The sequence below is a fragment of the Eptesicus fuscus genome, chromosome 8, assembly GCF_027574615.1.
Source record: "Eptesicus fuscus isolate TK198812 chromosome 8, DD_ASM_mEF_20220401, whole genome shotgun sequence".
Lineage (NCBI taxonomy): Eukaryota > Metazoa > Chordata > Mammalia > Chiroptera > Vespertilionidae > Eptesicus > Eptesicus fuscus.
Genome location: NC_072480.1, coordinates 95,435,490 through 95,451,904, shown reverse-complemented (window position 1 = coordinate 95,451,904; position 16,415 = coordinate 95,435,490).

The following is a 16,415-nucleotide window of genomic DNA, read 5'->3' as shown; positions in this document are numbered from 1 at the left end:
GCCTGGTACAGGGAGGAGCCTGCAACCCAGGTACGTACGTGCCCTTGACCAGAATTGAACCCGGGACCCTTCAGTCTGCAGGTCAACACTCTATCCACTGAGCCAAACCAGCTATGGCAAATTTAATATTTTTAAGTAAATCCTCCAACACACAGACTCATGTGCACATTGGTGGTGCTTTTCTCATCCACATTGTTCTGTTTTTGAAGTGATGGCCCATGTGCCCTGTGTGGATACTGTGCACGACCTTCAGAAATGATACTCAAAAGCCAGTGGAGGTGGAACAGTGGGTAGAGCCTGAAGACCCTCAGGTAGACACGGCCACACCTGTGATCTATTTCCTGTCCTGTTTATCTGTGTCGCCAGCTTCTGATCTTGGCTTTGTCCACAGACTTGTCACTGTGCTCACATGCCTGGGAGTTGACGTCTTCTGCTCAGCTAATCCTCTGTGTAAACCCAGCCTGCCACAGCCTCAGCTTTCATATCAACAACTAAATTATGGCCCATGTCACACACTCCTTTGGACATCTGACTGTAGCAAGTCCCAAGTTGGCTTCACTATTCCTGTCTTGGCTCTGACGTCTTATATCATCGTGGTTGGGCCAAGGGGCCCACATGGGAGACCTCTGACTACTGCATAGTATCATCTTTCTTTTCAGAGAAATGCTGACGTATTTCCAGTGTTTCAAATAAACTAACATCCAGGTATCCACCCACGTGGGACATAACACATCTAAAGGTTAATAAAAATATGAAGAAGGCAAGTGTGAAAGAGAGCATCTAAGATATTTGTATCAAACTTCTTTTTTTAGAAAAAAATACTGGTTTTAGTGAAATGCAGGCTTCCAGAGCCCCTGATATTAGTCCTGTTGATGGGGAGCCTGCTGACCTCACAGAAATACCAAGTTTACCTGGAGGACTCAGGTGCACAGCTGACCATCACTGAGCCTGGGTGGACCTACCAGACCTCACAAAGAGAGCTCTGACCTTGGCCCACCCTGTCAGGAAATGGACTTCTTATTCATGAATGAGGAATTGAAGGGACACTTTTCCATGGAGGTGTTCTCACCATTTCTGTCTGGGAAACTCTTACTCAGAATTCCAGAAATAATTCATATAGTGGTTCCGCCTCAGGGCCCCTGTGTTCCATCTCTCCGGGCCTGTGTTCCCACCGTGTCTCATTCCATTCCTAGTATGGTGTTCCTCATATAGCTTTGTAACCTTTGCTCATGTGGTCTCCCTCCCTCGGGAATGTGAGAAACTGTAGGACACCCATCTTTGCATCCTCAGCTCCTCATGTAGTGATGGGCAGATATCACTTAAGAAATGAATTAGCAACCGGTTTCACATTAGCAACCGGAGCTTCTATTAGGGTGGGTGCTCTGATCACCTGCCAGAGAGAGACTCAAACTCCAGACCCCCAGGGATTGGATGTTGAAGCAGAAACAGAGAACTCTGCCTCTGCTTAGGATGTAGGTGACTTCAGGAAGATGCCACTCCCACCTTAGCCATGAGAAAAAGCCAGGTAATCTACAAAAGAATGACTGTTTTGAGTACATCAGAAAGCTGAGGTTGTAAGGCAACCAAGTGAACTCAATTCTGAAGAGTGAGGAGTCCATGGAGGGGACATGGGTGACACAGGCCAGTTCACCTTGGGCAAAGCACGAGAGGAAAACGGAGCTGCCATAGAAGCAGGCTGGAAGAAATCCACTGAAAGGCTGACAAGTTCTCAAAGGCCAAGGGCAGGCTGGAGAGACCACTGAGAATTCCTCTCACTCGCTGTCTTCTTCCCAGCTCCCCACTGAGCGCAGGGCAGGGAACAGTCCCTGACAAAGGTGCATTGCTTCTGAGTAGAAGCAGACCTGTTGTCCTTGGGGAGGGCCTGGAAAAGGCTCAAGTGCAGGGTCCTGAACAGGATACAAAACAAATGAGCGTAACCATAAGAGAAGAGGTGAGAAAATCTCCCCCATGCCCAAGGCTCTTGGAAGATTTACAGTCAGAGCAGCAGCCGAGTGACTCCATCAGGGTACACATAGATGTGTTTCTGTGGAATTCTTGCTGCCACCACTTGCCCCTGAGAACCTGCGACTGTGGAGCTTCTGTCTGAACAGTCTGGACCAGCCTAAGGCCTCTGCCACCAAACTGCCCAAATGTCCTCTCCTCACAGGTACCCACTGCCTTGTGCTGCTCATTTCCTCCAGGTGTCTCACATGGGGCCACAGTCCAGACCCTAGCTGCAAGGGAGTCTGAGAAGTGGCATTTTAACTTTTCATTGTGGGGGAATGTTTTCTTTCTGCAGTTCAAGCATGCACCCTAACTGTCAGTCAGGTTGGGATCCTATAAGTGGGTTGAAATAGGAAGTGAAAAAAGCTCGTCCATAATATCTACTGCTCCTCCCGCCCAACTAGCTACCGTGACATCACCCTGTTCATTTCCTCCCTAGTGCCAGAGCACCGAGAACAAAATAAAACACACGTGGTTCTTTATTTTTATTTTCTTCATGTCTCCCTCTACCCCGTCCCTTTGTAAGTCCCCCCATGTGGGGACCCTCTCCACCTTGCTCTTTGCTGTGTCCTCAGTATAAACTACAGTGTCTAGCATACCGATGGCACTCTGTACATATTGTTGAATAAATCAGCAGGCCCAGTTGAGAGCTGAGTGCAAACAAAACCAAAAATGATTACCCTTTCCATGGAAAAATACCTGTAGGGACAGGCACATTTACATTTGGCTTTCTGAGATTCCCAGGAAGGGAGTGCAGTGAGGACACAGAGTTAATGTGTGTGCTCGTGGAACTTGCTTAAAATGGCCATGAGACTATTAAAATGTACGTGATCCCCGCCCCCTGCCCCCTCCCCCCCAATAAAATAGAGAGAAACATTTGAAACGTTTGAGTCTTTCTGCAGGTAGGAAAGCTCGCGTCTCAGGCACGTCACTGCCCTAAAAGTGCAGGCCATCGGCGAGCACCATGTTAGGAAGCGCCTGGCCGGCCTGCAGTGCGCAGTGGGTCTCCATCAGGCATTCACACACATTCCTGGAATCTCTGCCAGCTGGCTTTGCAAAGAAGTTCACGGGCAACAGAAAAGGAAAGAAAGAAAAAAAAAAAATCCAAGGTTTAGGGTGCATTTTTTTCATTCTCCTTGTACAGCTAACAGCCTGCGGAGGGGTCCACCGTGGCTGAATCATAGCCAGGAAGGGCGATGAACAAGAAAGGAAGGTCTGTGAGTGTCGGAGAGCCGGGGGATCTTCCTCGGTGTTAGTGTGAGAGACTCCTGGCTCTGTCCCTGCATTCCACTTCCTCGTGCTGTGGGTATCGCCCGCTGCCCAGCCCACTGGCCTTCCCTCTTCCTTCACCAGGAAGGGACAGGATCAAGGGCAGTCACAGGGGGGAAGTCACAGGGAGGCAGTCTCCCAGCCCTGCCCTGAAGGGTGAGGGCGGGGCCTCTCGCCCAGGCAGCCACCTGGGGCTGAGGCTGGAGACCTGGGGAGGCGTGCTTTGCTCTTATCTGGATGCCCAGGGAGAACAGGAAATGTTTTGGTGCCACGGAGAAACCTTGGCATGGAGACCTTCTCCTGTCGGTGATTCATTTGTCAGACTTCCGTATTTCAAAGGCAAGTAGCAATGAGCAAGCAAACAAATGTGCAGCAAATCCATCAAGTGGTGCTAAGCTGCTGGGAATACCAGATTTCTGCATGCGTGTTCCTTTTTCAGCGGGGGTTCGTGATTATGGCCTTCCCTCCTGTATAATTCGGCCAACTTCGCAACCCTTAGACTCTTTTTCCCCCATATGAAATATGATGATCTTCATGTCAGAGGGGAAAGGTGGTAAAAAGAAAGTTCCTTACACTCATCTCCCTTCATATGAGTGATGGTTTATAATGAGCACAGTGTGTTTGAAATGTATTTTCTGTCAATGTAAGAAATGTCCGAACCTACAGAGAATTTTTGTGAGAGTTTATTTGAACCCAAACGGACAATTGCTAGGGAGCAAGATTGCAAATGCTCAGGAGAATAATAGTTTTGCGGCTTCTTTTGTACAGTTGGAATTAAGGAAGATTACACGGAGGTCGGGGAAAGCAAGGTGGGGATCAAATTACAGGACAGTTAAGATTATGTGCTGTGTTGAGGGTGGTTGCACTTATGAGGGGTCTGAAAAGAGGCATTTTAAATATGTGTTCACCTAAATGCACAAAACAATGGACAGGCAAACGCTTAAGGCAAAGACCAACCTTTTACTAAAGAAGTTATATGCCTTGGGCAGGACTACCTACCAAGACCTGCCCAACTAATTTATGATCAGATTACCAAAGAACCCTTTTTTTAGTTTTAATCATTCAAATTTTATTTGCAAGCTGAGGTGAAAAAAGCCTGCCATTCCACACACACTGGCTCAATCTGTTTCCGTGAGCAGGAGTCTAATGCATATAAGGCAGAGATGAAATTGGAAACCACAACATAAAACACCAGCAATTAAAACGGCACAGCAGGAAAGCAAGTGGAGCAGAACAGAAAAGGTTACACTAGTGAATTAAATTAAAAGGGAGGAATTCAAACAAGGGTCCTAAATTCCATTACTGCCAAAGGACAATTAAACGACAAGGACAGATTAATAAAATGGGAGGAAGCAGGTGGGGTGGAGAACAGAAGAGGGGAAGGAAGGGCTGGAGATAGATGGATGCGGTCAAGGGAGCCAGTCTTTCATTCACTTAGCAATTCATTCATCGACTCAACAACTGCTTATTTAGAATAAACTTTGTGGAAGGCTGCGTGAGAGGTGACATAAAGGAAACAGAAAAGAAGAAGCATAAAGGAATAAACTGGTCTTGAACAAGAATTACAAACTCTTTAGATTGGAAAAGTGACTATAATATAATCTGACCAGTTCATTTAGCTGCGTTATTTACAATAACCAATAACTTGGGAAGCAACCCAAGTGCCCACCAATAGATGGCTGGATAAAGAAGATGTGGTACATGTATACAATGTGATGTTACTTGGCCATAAAAATGAAATCTTACCATTTGTGACAGCATGGGTGGACCTAGAGGGTATTCTGCTACATAAAATAAGCCAGATAGGCACAGACAGATGCCATATGACTTCTCCTATATATAGAATCTAAAGAACAAGAGAAATGAACAGACAAAACAGAAACAGATGCATAGATACAGAGAACCAACTGGGGGTTGTCAGAAGGAGGGGATCTTGGAGGGCTAGGTGAAAAAGATGAAGGGATGAAGAAGTATACATTGGTAGTTACAAAACAGTCACGGGGATGTAAAGTACAGCACAGGGAATCTGGTCAATAGTATTGTAATGATTATGTATGGTACCAGGTGGGTACTAGACTTTGTAAATTCTATCATTGTCTAACCATTATGCTGGACACCTGAGACTAATGTAAAATAATATTGAATGTTAACCGTGATTAAAAAATTACAAAAATAGTCACCTCATTTTAAAATGAAATTTGGTTTTGCTGCTGGCATTTAGAATTTCAGGAGGTTATGTGTAAAAACAAAAAATGTATCTCTTTCCGCCATCTAGTGTTGTGTCTTGGAATGACATGCTCCTTAATACCTCACCATCCAAAGGAACTGCGCGTTAGAGTAGTTAAGCTCCATAGTGGGACTATTGGGCAGGGACACATTAAGAATCCCCACCTTCCTCTTCTTGAACATTATAGTTCACTTTCTCATACTTTACGCATAGCATCGTTGATAAATACAAGTCAGCATGAAAGGGGGGAAAAGGCTTATTTCTTTATTCTCCAGGCTTCGTGTGAGAGAATTTTAGGGATCTGGCTGGATATACTTTGGACCAGCCAAAAGCCCAAGGTTCAACAGGAGCCGTAATACAACGGCCTGCTTCAGGAGGCTGACATTAGGCCAAGGGAAGTTAGGGAGGTGCTTTCTGGAAGGGCCGCTGGGAGACACCTGTGCAAGAGGCCAGAGGAAAGGGTCTCTCTCCCCTCAAAGCTCTAGAATGAGAGGTAACCTGGAGGAGCAGCTGTGGCTACTGCATAAACCAACCGGAGAGAAAAAAAAAAGAGAAGCAAACATCCTTTTTTAAATGAGGAAAATATTTGAACAGACATTTCATAAAAAGAGAAAGGCAGACTCAGCAGCCTTAGTCATCAGGGAAAGGCAAACGAAAACCACAATGAGAGACCTTTGCGCAACCAACCAGCGTGGCTACAATTCCACGGGCAGACAGTCCAAGTCTGGTCACAGGCGGAGAGCAATTGGAGGTTGTACATTTCTGGTGGGATTATAGGATAGTTTGACTGCTTTAGCAAAAGGCCTGGCATTTTCTTATAACAGTAAAGCTATACCTACCAGCAGTTCCAATCCTACGTATTTACTTAAGAAAAGTGAAAAGCCATGTCACAAAATAAACATACCTGTAAATTTTTCCTGACAGTTTTACTCACAACAGGCAAAACCTAGAAATAAGACAGACAACCACCCACAGAAAATTGGATAAACTACAGAAGTCATGTCAACAGTTTGTTCTCTGTATCTATGAGTCTGTTTCTGTTTCGTCTGTTTGTTTCTCTTGTTCTTTAGATTCCATATATAAGAGAAATCATCTGGCATGAAAGGAATACCACTCAATAAGAAAAAACTATAGATATGCACAATAACAAGAATGAATCTCAAAAAAAAAATCATGGTAAGTGAAAAAAACCACATAATGCATGATTCCACCTACTTGAAATTCTAGAAATAGGGTAACACTCCTCTCTGGTGAAAAGAATCAGAATAGAAGTTGCCTCTGGGAGGGGAAATATAAGACAAAGCTACTGGGAATGAGTAAGAGGAAACTTTCTGGGGTCAAAGTATTCATGTTCTATGCCCTAATGGTGGTTTGCATTTATTCACATTGAGTGGTAAACCTAAGATAGGTACATCTCATTGTAGGTAAATATCTAAAAGAAACTGTCAACAAATATTGAACTCCAGTTAACGATATGCCTTCTGAAGACTTCAGAGGTGAAGTGTAGCAATGTCTGAAACTTACTCTGAAATGCATCACAAATAAGATAGATTAATAGAGGGATAAATAGATGGATAATCGTGTGATAAAGTATATACACTAAAATGTTAAATGTAGAAGCTAAGTAGTGGGTTTTTGGGGTGTTCACTGTGCAATTTTTCAACTTTTCTGTATGTGTAAAATGTTGGAAAATGGCCAAATGGAGAGCATCTCAATGAAGATTCTGAACGAAAGTTGATTTGCTTGTAAATGGAAATATAGTTTAGAATGTCACTGGTAGCATCGGAAGCACTGAACTCAAGGCAAAAAGAGAGGTGTTATGCTTAAAAAGGAATTATGAAGTTGAATATTAAATTTATCCAAGGAGCAGTTTATGTTTTTCAAGGTTTCAACTAAAAACCTTCCTTTAAAAAACAAACACTCATATAAGTCTATTTCACATATGGCAAGTACTGTGGTTATATTGTTGGAGCATTGCAAACTGTATTCTTTGCCTTTTAACCTTCCGTTAGTAGCATTTCTAGAGTAACTGCATTTAATGGTCGCACTAGCTTGTGTGTTGATAATTATTTCTAGTCATATTGGGTGTCTGAGGCTCATTCCTAAGTGGAGTTTTTAGGAAGGGTTCATGTGCACAACGGTCTCTAAATTCTTACTTGCTGATAATAGTTTGTGCTTTTTTATATTTGATCATTTTGATGGGTAGAAAAGCTTCCGCTCACATTTTTTTCCTTGACTATTTTAAAGATTTCATCAACCAGCAAGATGCTATTTTCCATCTATCACATTGTCAAAGTTGAAGTATCCTTGAGGCTACATGAAAGCAGGCACTCTCAGGAACTATTTGGTGGGAAAAGAATGTGGTCATTGGTATAATATTTTGGATGAAGATTGAATAATAACCTTGTTATAACTATGTCAAAAGCATAGCCTTATTTTTAAAATGTACATTTTAAAGTCCCTTAACGTCTTCAAAAAGAGTCTTTTCAACGATATCTCTTTAACCAATCTCCCCTTTCGATGTGCTGGTGGTGTGCCTGGAACATATGGGCATCTGGCTGTAACAGTATCTGCGTGCCACCAGATGGTATTATACAGATAAAGTCAGGTATTGTTTTTCTAGACTGTGTCTATGCCTACTCTTTGAGAAACACTACATTGTTCCACTGATGTAATTCTTGCACGCAGCAAGCTATTGCCCACAATTCATTTTGAGTGTTCAAAACTCAGGGGCACTGCCTATCTAGTTTTCTTGCAAGAACTACTTGATTTTTCTTCATAGTACAAATAATAGCTGTAATTTATTGAGTACATGAATGCTTATGTGCCAGGCATTTATCGTAATTGTCTTGAAACCTTACAGAATTCAGTTGCTTACATTGTCTCCTATAGACAGAGGAGGAAATTCATGCTTAGAAAGATGAAATAATTTGCAAAGGTCATAAAGCTAGTGAGTGGCTGAGTCATAGTTTGAATTTAGATCTGATGAGCTCCAAGGTTCACCCTATTTCTAATACTGCATCTGCCTTGCTCAATAGTTTGGAATCATATTTTAGAACTTTCATGCAGTAAGATATCTTCTCTTAGCATTGGAACATTGCAATTTTATTGAAGTAAATATTATTGAAGAAAACTAAACATGATATTCTTACAAAATGAATTCTAGAGTTAGCAAACAAATTTCCAAGTTCATGTAAGGAGTGAGGATATTTGAAGACTATACCCTAAAACATTTAATAATGTGGCCTTAATTCTGTTATGATCCTGTATGGTCACTATTCCAACTGAATCACCATTATTTAGTATTTTTTCTTACTTTTAAAAATTGTGGTAAATATACATAGCATAAAATTTACTACCCTAACCATTTTTAAGAAAACAATTTAGTAGCATTCATATTGCTGTGCAACATCACCACTGTTTCATCATCCCAAACTGAAACTGTAACCTTTAACCTCCATTGACCTCTGCTTCTAAAACCCTAGTAAACTCTATTCTACTTTCTGTCTCTATCAGTTTGACTATTCTAGTCATTAAGTGACATCATGCAATATTTGTCCTTTTGTGACTGGCTTATTTCACTAACGTATGTTTTCAAGGCTCATCCATGTTGCAGCATGTGTTGGAATTTCCTTCCTTTTTAAGGCTTAATATTCAATTGTATGGATATAGCACATTTTGTTTATCCATTCATCCATGGACACATGAGTTGCTTCCGTGTTTTGGTTATTGTAAATAATGCCGCATGAACATTGTGTGTATACAAGTATCTGTTCAAGTCTCTGCTGTCATTTCTTTTCAATTTCTCTTTGTGACTAGAAGAGGAATTGCTGGATTGCTTGATAATTCTACGTTTAATTTTTTGAGGAGCCATCCTACTGTTTTCCAGAGCAACTGCACTATTTTACATTCCCATCAGCAATGCACGAGGATTCCATTATTCCCATATCCTTACTGACATATGTTATTTTTGTATTTTTTAATTAATATTGCTAATCATGGCCTTCCTAATGGTGTGGTATTATTTTATTGTAAATTTGATTTACAGTTCCCTAATGATTAATAACATTTAATATCAACTTATGTGCTTATTGCCCAATTGTATATATTTTTTGAAAAATGACTATTTAAGTCCTTTGCCTATATTTTTATTAGTTTTTTTATTTGTTGCTGAGTTACAGTTTTTTAATACATTTTGGATATTAATCCCTTATCAGATATTTTGCAAATATTTTCTCCCATTCTGTAGGTTTCCTTTTATTGTGTTCTTTGATACACAAGTTTTAATTTTGATAACTTCCAATTTATTTATTTTTTCTTGGTCCCTGAGTTTTGGTATCATATGTAAGAAATCATTGCCAAATCCAATGTTATGAAGCTTCCCCCTGTGTTTTCTCATAATAGATTTATATTTTAGCTCTTATGTTTAATCCTTTGATCCACTTTGACTTAATTTTTTAATATAACGTAAGGTAATTTCATTTCATTGAACTTCTTAGATTTATAGATTCATATATTTTATCAAATTTGGGAACATTTTGGCCAGTATTTAAATACTTTTTCTGCCCCTTTCTGTCTTTCTTCTCCCACTCGAACTTCCACAATGCACATATTAATTTGCTTTATAGGGCCCCACACATCTCTTATGCTGTTCATTTTCTTCTTTTATTAATTTAATTTAATTTAATTGCTCCCCAGACTCAATAATTTCAATTGTTTTGTATTTAAGTCCATTGATTCTGTCTTCTTTTTTTTTAAAAAAAATATTTTATTGATTTTTCACAGAGACGAAGGGAGAGGGATAGAAAGCTAGAAACATCGATGAGAGAGAAACATTGATCAGCTGCCTCCTGCACACCCGCTACTGGATTTGTGCCCACAACCAAGGTACATGCCCTTGACCTGAATTGAACCTGGGACCCTTCAGTCCACAGGCCGACGCTCTATCCACTGAGCCAAACTGGCTAGGGCTGATTCTGTCTTCTGCCTGGTCAAATCAGATGTTAAGTTTATCTTGTGAAAATTTTAATTCAGTTGTATTTTTCAACTTCCAAATTTCTGCTTGGTTCCTTCTTACAATTTCTATTTTTCTGCTGATATATATTTTTAAAAATACCTTTTATTGATTTTTTTACAGAGAGGAAGGGAGAGGAATAGAGAGTTAGAAACATCAATGAGAGAGAAACATCAATCAGCTGCCTCCTGCACACCTCCTAATGGGGATGTGCCTGCAACCAAGGTACGTGCCCTTGACCAGAATCGAACCTGGGACCTTTCAGTCTGCAGACCGGCTCTATCCACTGAGCCAAACTGGTTAGGGCTCTGCTGATATTTTCATTTATCTTTTTCCTGGTTTCTTTTAGTCCTTTGTGCTTAATTCTTTGAGAATATTTTAGAAAGCTCATTCAAAGTCTTTTCTAATAAATCCAATGTCTATGCTTCCTCAAGGATAGAAACTGGAGATTTACATTGTTGCTCTGAATGGACCATGTTTTCCTTTGCTTTTTGTATGTCTTATAATTTTTTGATAAAAATCGGGAAAACTGGTGCTGTGCTGAGTCAGTGCTTCACTAATAGGTTGGGTATGTTCTGAGCTTAGAGATCAGCCTAAGGTAGAAGCTGAAGGCCCTTTCAGGTCTTTCCTAAGAATGCCTCTAGCCTGAGGTTGTATGTGGCTTTCTGTGAGAGGCCACATCCCACGTGGCTTAGGGTTCAGGATCTGGAGAAGGGCCATGGGCAAATGATGAGACAAGACAAGAAATAATAATTTGGAAATAATGGGGGGCCAGGCAGAGAGTCCAATGCAAGGGGAAGGACTTCACTGGTGCCCAGGCCCTGCCAACCTTTTATTCAATTTTGGATACACATATTGCCCTTAGTCAGACAGGCAATTACTGTAACAGATAGACTATCTTAAAGGTCAGTAAATATTAGTAAAGCTTTACTTTGAGACTATTGGTCAAGAAATTGGTTGAGCCACCATTGTCTCGACTAAACAATCGGTGCATAGCTTTGGCCCTTGCCAGAGCTCAAAGTTCACGAGCCTTCTGTGTCCCTTGTTTACACTTTTCTTACAGTGAAGACAATGGGTACTTCCAACAGCTTTCTTAATTGCCTCATGCACATGGCTGTGTTTGAATGTCTTAATATCCCAAAAGTCTCATGCCAGCTTCTCTTCAGGACCTTAGATGATCTACTGTATGTCCTCACCTATAATCTCTTTTTGTCCCAGTTGTCTGTGTGTATATAGTCTTCTTGAAGCTGTCACATGCAGTGGCTGCCACTTTTCCCCTTCTGTCTTATTGAATTTGAGATCCAAATTCAATGAGATAAGGCCAGTTTTTTAGGAAGCCCCAAAGGTAGGCTAGAATGTAGCCAATAAGGTTTACTCTGCAATCTTCAGTTCAAAGGAGATAACTACGAATAGGGCTGTTGTGTCTTCCAACTGAAGAGTGTGCTGAGCTGAAGAGGGGGTAGGGCAAACGTGAATATAAAAATGCCATGGAATGTCCTATCTTTCTCTTTGTTTAAGGCAACATTTTCTTCATGGGGCATTCACTTAGTTACTATAGATCGTTGGCTGTTTTCCAGAGCTACGATAGGGCTGGTTCAGCCAGTTTCTTGTTTTTTGATGGAACAAGAGCTCAACATTTCCTAGTCTACCATTGTGATACAGATCAGGTAAAAAAAAATCTGCACTATATTTAGGTCAAAGTTAATTTCTATAATATTCCAAAAAGCTCTTACAAATCAATTCTAAAAATATACAAACCAAGTAGAAATTTGGACAAACAACAGAAAGAGGTAATTAAAAAAAAAAAAAGAATGTCAGCATTTCTTTTGATGATGTTAAAATGTACAGTCAACTCTTATGTAGGCCTATTTCTACATAAAGTAAAGTCTAAGGCTAGCTTTTTATAGAAACTGTAAACTGTATTAGAGCTTTCTGAATTTTGTCAGGGTTAGGTATTTTCTCTCCAAATCTGTTTCATAGTGTGCCTTCCTCCTCCCCACTTTCCTCCTACTTTTACTTCTCACTTTTTAAAAGCTGGTTCTCATATTCTTATTATAAATCAGCCCACAATACAGACAAAGCCTCCTCTTAGGTGAGAAGAAGACGTGTAGTTAATTCAGTTACCCAACCCTTCCAACCTGGGCCTTCTTTTTTATTTCCCCGGCTGGTTCAGAATTTGCATTATAAAATGGAGATCAATCTTCATGAGCATTAATTCTCACCAACGACCAATTCAATATCATCACGGTAAGTTGTTAGAGGTATGACCTGCTTTTTTCATTAAGCTGCTTTGCTTTTATGAATGACCTATATTAGTACCTGTTTTCTCTAAGTGTATCTTGAGGATATGTCAGTCTGCCTATAAGTAAAACTACTCTGTACATACATTATGTCTACTTTATACAGGTGCAGGTTGTGTATTTATTATATGGTTCCTGCTTTTACTCTATGTTAATGTTATTTTGGATTTTGGGTGTTATCTGGTTTGATTTGGAAGGTTATGTTTTGAGTCTGGAAATGCTCAAAAGTTTTTTCCATATTAAATTAATGATCACTGCTTCTTCTCTTTATGCCATTTGGCTTATGAAAGGCTTCAAAGGAGCACTATTTTAAATGGTAGGAGAAACCTGTAGTTGCTCTTGACACTTTAAACTTCCTTGTGTTGAGTATGATAATTTAATGGTATTGCCTGACATTTCTGATTAAATTCATTGGGTGCCCAGTGGACATCAATTTATTCAAATTTAATTAGGATGTTTAAAGTGTAGGATGATAGTGAAGTTGGGTCTAGAATTTTATTTTAGTAAATAAATATCGAATTTAAGGCATAGGGTTTGAAGAGCCTTTAGCCATACCACGAGAACGTCATTCACACTAACCCACTTCACAGGTTGACTTAGACATAAAGTTATCACCACTTTGCAACTACTTTGTAAAATTACAAAAAATTAAAAATAAGTAAAAGTTCAGGCTAAACCAGAAACTCTGTGTGTTAAATGTTGATTTCTTTTGCAGAGGGGAAGTTCAAGTTCAGTCTCGCTCAGTAGACATGAGTGAGAATAGTAGAAAGGGCATCGCGCTATTTCCTCTTTCATTCATGTTCTTGCTGAGTTTATGGTTTGGTTGAGTTTCATTTAAACCCTCTGAAGCTTCAGGAGCAGAAATGGAACTGGCACTGGTAAGAGGAACTGCACCTTCACGTTAGGGAAAGAGTTCAAAAAGGGAAAAGAAATGCCCTCTAGAATTTCAGCCACTGAGCAAGGCAATGCCCTTTCTGAACGGTGGCTGAGAAGGGCGACCCATGAGCACAGTTCACTGTTTATCTAATGCTCTGCTGTAAGTGTAACTATCTATCTAGGTTCACAATATATTCACCACATTATAAACCCATGAGAAGTTTTAATGGTGAAAAGATAGAGTCTGACCTTGGCTTTCTGCTAACACTGGATTGGTTGTTCTAATCTCCTTGTTCCTTTTAATAAAGGTTTATCTCAAAAAGTCTTATGAGTCCCTCTACATGAAACCTGTGAACAATATCGACCCTTTTAAATAACCAATAGCTACAGCTGCGGCCCAGGAGTGGGCAGTGTACACACTGACACACGTTTACTTCTTGCTCTTAATTCTGCAACCCAGTCAAGCTAGTGACCTGTTTCAACCGCCTCAGCTTTATTACTTTACTTGTTTGTATAAGGCATTGTGGCAACCTGTGGTGTGTCCTTAGGCAAATCTCTCACCACTAGGTTTCATTTTCCTCATTTCTCAGACTGAGGAGTTGGATGAGGTGATCTCTACAGTCCCTGCCAATTGTCATGTTTTGCTATAATACCTATCTATACTAATAAAAGGGTAATATGCTAATTTGACCTGGAGACCTTCTGGACGTCCTTCCTTCTGGACAAAGCCATGGTGGTGAGGCCAAGGCAGAGGCAGTTAGGGGCGATCAGGCCAGGAGGGGGGACAGTTGGGGGCGAGCAGGCTGGTGGGGAGGGGCAGTTGGGGGTGAGCAGGCCAGCGGGGGCGGGGGGAGGAGTTGGGGGTTATCAGGCCGGCAAGGGGGGCAGTTGGGGGCGAGCAGGCCGGAGGGGGGTGGCAGTTGGGGACGAGCAGGCCAGCGGGGGGTGGCAGTTGGGGACGAGCAGGCCAGCAGGCAGAGTGGTTAGGGGTGATCAGGCAGATAGGCAGGTGAGCGGTTAGGAGCCAGCAGTCCTGGATTGTGAGAGGGATGTCCCAGATTGGAGAGGGTGCAGCCTGGGCTGAGAGACACCCCCCCCCCCACATGCACGAATTTCATGCACTGGGCCACTATGTAGTTATAATATTATATCATAACAATAAAAAATGTGCTCATTTCTGGACAAGCACATTCCCAGTTGGAGTCAGTAAAGCGAATGGAAGACTAGGCAGTGAATCTGAACTTCCTCCGGGTGTCTGGGTGCTCCCCGCAGGTTCTGCCTGTGAAAGGCGGCTCCCTCTCGGCTGTGAAACTTGGTCTCTTCTCTGGTCAAAGGGTGAGTTTCTGCACTTACTTCTCTTACAGTGTCACCAAGAAGAGAAAGTGAGATTAGAGAAATGGAAGTAATTAGCTTTGATTAGGAACGGAGTGTTTTTTCTGTCCCTCTGACCACACACTGTTCAATTCTGACAGTTTTGCATCAGCCTCAGTTAATAACAGAGGAATTCCCTCTCAGTTAGATATTTATTAACTTCTTAATACTGGCCCTGCCGACACTGAGGGGTGAAGTCCCACTGTCTTAACTTCCTCTGTTGCTAAATCTGTGCCCCTTTTAAGGAAACCCGGGGGACTGCACCTAAGAAGAAGATATTCTCAAGGAGCTATTTTCAATGCCTCTTGCTGTGATTGTGTTTTATTTCCTTTGCCCTTCTTAGAATGCACCAACTAGAACAGGTTTTTTGTGTGTGTTTTTTTTAACTTCAGTTTCACTTTCGAGATTGCAGCAAACTTGCCACCCATCCCCGAGGAACACGGCTGGATTTGGACAACGGGGCGGACAGCTGTCCTCAGAGTACCTGAAGGTAGAGATTCCACCTTCCTGGGGGCTAGGATCTCTCGTTGGGTGAAACTCTAGGGTTTCAGGATTTTTTGCTCTTTCTTTGCTCTGGTGCTTGAAATCTAGTCAGAATCACTCACCTAGGAGCATGAAAAAAAAACAAAAAAACAGGCAGGTGATGTGAAGTGTACATAACTCAGTACAAATAATAGCAACAAGTTTTATGCAGCAAATGAAAAAAAAAGTTTCTTTCCTTTGTCATGTAGCTGGCGGGCACAGTAAGGTAGCTACTGAAATTATTTGGCACTAGCCTTTACAAAAATTACAGCTTCGTCTTAAAGATACAAAGTCCTGTGAGCTTCAGAGAGCTTTTCTCCCTCTCTCAGCCTGCATGGCTGGGGCGGAGTTGAGCTGGCACTTTATGACAATGTGCTGGAAAGGGAGGAACCCTTCCACTGTTCCCAGGGGTGAGAAAAAGGCTGTCTTTGGCCTACTAAAGGAGGAAGGATGGAGATGAGAAGTGGAAAGCCACTCGGATGGGTAAGAGGATCAGCGATTAGCTTGGGCAGATGTGGGTCAGGTCATATGGAGATGGAGTCAGCCTTGGCTAGCAGTTGCAGGAAGCTGCCTCCCAGCTTTGCAATATGGCTTTGTGTTGGCAAGTGTCTACATACGGTGTATGTGTATAAATTTAGGGGGACAGAGAAATATCCCCCTAAACGGTACAAGCCAAACTGTAGCTGGTGGAAATGCGAAGCAGCCTGGCTCCAGACTCCGTGTCCTCACCAGTGTGCAGTGTGGCGCTGACTCGGACAGAGACAGAGTCCTGTGCTCCCTGAACCGGCTCTCCAAACGGCCAGGCCCCAACGGGCTCGGGCTGTGACGCTCC